The sequence below is a fragment of the Meriones unguiculatus genome, chromosome 17 (assembly GCF_030254825.1).
Source record: "Meriones unguiculatus strain TT.TT164.6M chromosome 17, Bangor_MerUng_6.1, whole genome shotgun sequence".
NCBI classification, from domain to species: domain Eukaryota; kingdom Metazoa; phylum Chordata; class Mammalia; order Rodentia; family Muridae; genus Meriones; species Meriones unguiculatus.
Window position 1 is genome coordinate 27261322 of NC_083364.1, and position 3794 is coordinate 27265115.

Sequence of the window (3794 nt, forward strand, 5' to 3'; positions counted from 1 at the left end):
ACGTAGGCACTCTGCTGGACTAAGGGGAAACTAACCCTAGTCCTTCTGGGACTCCGTTCAGTCTGCCTCTCTCTGCATAGATTTGTACCACTGCTCTAAAATCTCACAGTGCTGCATGTGGGTGGACACAGGGGACCATTTCTTTGGGGTGATGCAGAAGACCACCGGCCCGTGCACATCTCTCTGTGAGGCTACCCTGACTGTCACGTCTATGTCGGCCTAAGGATGAAGGAGTCCCTGGGAGATCATCCAGACACAGGAGTGCAGAGATGCAGCGCGTGGCTACACCCTCCAGGCATCTGGCCAAGGCTGTGTTTCCAGAAGGGTGGGCAGAGCTCTGCGTCTCAGGGATCCTAGACCCCACTCCCGCTGTCCTCACCACTCTTCCACAAGAAGGCTTTTCTTCAGTCTCAGATGAGTTGTCCTTATTTATTTTAGGTGCTAAACAACTCTCTTTCTTGCACTTTAACCCTCTTCACCTTTCTTTTTCAATCTGAACGTAAGCATCTGGAGCCAGGTTAATAAAATGTCAGATTTTCTTCACTTTCCAGCCACAGGGGTCATTAGTACTCTAAATACTGAATGACCAGCAGGGGACAGGCCCTGACCAGTTCCAACAACCATTTAGAACATTTGCCAACCAGAAATAGCCAGTGCAACCATCCTATGGGGGCCAGATGGATATTGCCCTATAAAGCCACATTCTTTTACAGAAGATTAAACACAGAATCAGTCGCTTGAAGAGTTGATAAAGGGGGCACCATGAACCCAAAAACAAATAACAAACTCAAATAAATAATCCAAGATATTATTATCCCACAGAAGCATTTGTTTTGTAATTTACAAAGCACTTTGACAAACATTTCTGAGTTGCTGAAAACACTTCTTGGAAAGCATAGACAGTAAAAGCCCTGATTCATTTTAATTGATATCCTATTGCAGTGGCTATAGAAAAACAACAGCACTAAAAGCAGGAAATGAGTTGGGCCTTGGTGACACATGCCTCAAAGTCCCAGCGCCCAGGAGGTAGAGTGGGGAAAATCTCTGCGAGTCAGAGGCCAACTTGGTCTACTGAGTTGAGTTCCAGAACGGCCAGAGCTATATCACAGGGAGAGCTTGTCTCAACAAACAAACAAGCAAACAGAAGGCCCAGTTCCATAAGGCGCTTGTTTACATTCTAGTAGAAGTTTTAGGAAACATATAAGGAAGTGTTCCTTCCCCTTCCTTCCTCTCCTTTTCTTTTCTACTCCATCTTCCTTGTTTTATTTTGTTTGAGATGGAGTTCATGGCACAGGCTGGTCTCTAGCTTAAGACCCCCTTACCTCAGCCTTTCCCAAGCCCTGACTATACATGTACCATGAAACCCAACTCTCAGCAATTCATATACAAGTAATAGCACTGTATCAGAACGTGTCCACTGTTGTAAGAGGACAGTTCCGTATCTTAACGACACACAGTCTGATTATGTCTCCTACAACAGTCGATGTGAGTCACCGCATGGTGACTCAGGATCTCAGCTACCGTTTTTCCCTGCCTGCAGCGTCTGCCCCTTCAACATTTTTCTTTGGGCTTCTTTGCACGCCGCTTACACGGGGAAAGGATGGAGGATCATGAAGGTGGTGATTTAATGCTCTGGTTTTCCTTATTTCCTCATAATTACAGCGTAGTATGCTGTTCTTATTTAATAGGACCTCCGTTGTATTGAATACTTCTGTGTTTTTCCTTTGGGGATTTTATAAGCCAGAAGGCTTTGGCCACAGGCTGAAAGACAAATCACATAATTCAGACACAAGCATGTGACTCCAAAAGGTTTGAATATCTGCTTAGACTTGATGGCCTTAAACCTGTTGTTCGAGCCTTAGCAAGGGCATCCAACCCGGGCGATCTCTGCCTGTTTTGGTGTGACTACAGCACTTGCCAGCTCTTGTTGAAGCAAGCGCTCTTCCTTGGATCTGCAGTCTTTGTTGGAGACATGAATGGGTGTACATATGCACTTAACTATTGCATTCACTTTTTTTTTTTTTTGTAAATACAATAGTTTTGGGCAACCTTTTACAAATGTCTGTAGATAACGTGCCAACCAGGAGCACATGACTTCCTACACAGATGTGCCTGCCGTCGCTGCTTTTGTCGAACAGTTTACCATCTTGAGCCAGCCTGGACAGTTGACTCATCCTGCCGCACGACTAAGCTTTTGTTGTTGTCGTCATTAATATCCCTGACTTTTGGTGGCTTTGTACAAATATGACGTGTTGCTCAGGCATGTCTTTCGTCCTGTGCAGAACATCTCACTCTGACTTTTACAAAAAAATGCGATTTCTCTAAACCTTCTAACTGTAGAGACTCTTTACGTCCACATTCAGCTTTGGGAAAACTAAAGTCAACAGCTGGCATTCTCTCTGCCTTATTTTCTTTTCAAGTCCCATATTCTCTTCTCTTTGCTTCTGCGACCCATGGTGTTAGGCTGTTTCGTTTACAGGAAAGCATAAGTGTCTCTGTCTTTACTCCTAAAACATTCGACAGGTGAAGGAACTGAGGTGGGAGGACTTTGTGCCTCTGCCTTACAAACACACACCTGGGCATACATGCAAACTTACACTCTTTCACACCCAGACTCACAAATAAACCCGTATACATGGAGCCATGGGCTGACTCAGCCAAGCGTAAAACGCATACATGCCTGTATGCACATGCCTAGACAGACACAGTCTCATAGGAGTTCAGGGGTAGACCCAGGCTGGCATCCTCCAGCCACGCACCTGTTCCTGCTGCACTCAGCCCACACTGACAGCACCCTGCTCCAGGCCTCCAGGCCTCCATCCTGAACTAGAGATTCCCATCAACCACACAGAATTCAAATTGGGGGGGGGGTGTCTTTTATTTCTTCTTTCTTTTTTTCCTCTTTCTTCCTTCCCTCTTTCCTTCCTCTGTCTTTCCTTTCCTTTCTTTAGTATTATGGTTGTGTGTATTTATGAGAGAGATAGAGAGGATGAGAATATCTGAATGCGGGCACACAAAAGCCACAGCCCCCATGTGGGTGTCACAGAGCCCTCAGGACAAGACAGGTCTCTTTGTTTCACTTTCTCTCCTACTCCAGGCTCCCTAGCCTGTGAGCTTCCTGGTGGTCCTCCTGTCCTGACCTCCTGGTTTAAAGCAGGAATGCCAGGATTACAAATTTATGTCACCATCCAGAGGTTTTCTGGGAATTCCGGGCGCTAAACTCAGGATGTCCGCAGGAGGCTTACAAGGCAAGCACTTTTACCTGCTGAGGTCCTGCTGGCCCTTTCCCTTCCTCCTGCCCTTAAACTACTGAGCAGAGAGGCTGGTGTGGCCAGAGGCCAGACAGGATGCCCATGGTTTTTCAGACGTGCCAGTGTCCCGGGTAGAGCTCCCAGCACTTGGCAGAAGTTCCTGCCTTTGTTCTTTTGAGGAACGCACCAGGACTGATAGAGGCCTTCGTCTGTGCACTCCGATTTCCCACAGGCAACACCGTGTGGGAGGAGTTGAACGCTGTGCTCATTGTTCACATGCGCAGAGACCTTTGTATTAGTCCGGCAAAGCAGAAAGAGGATAACGGAACCGGTTGTTGGTTCTACCTCCTCTTTTATTGGTTTCTGCTCTAATTCACTGGAAGAAGTTGTGCAATGTTTTAGAAATGTGCTCTGCATTCCCATATTCTTCCCGAAGGTGAAGGAGCCAACAGGTCAACAACCCCGGTGTTGCAATGTTCCCAGCCCGAAACCTGCTGGCACAGCGAACAGAGTCGTGTTTGTTCTCTGGGAAAGAGGGCAAAC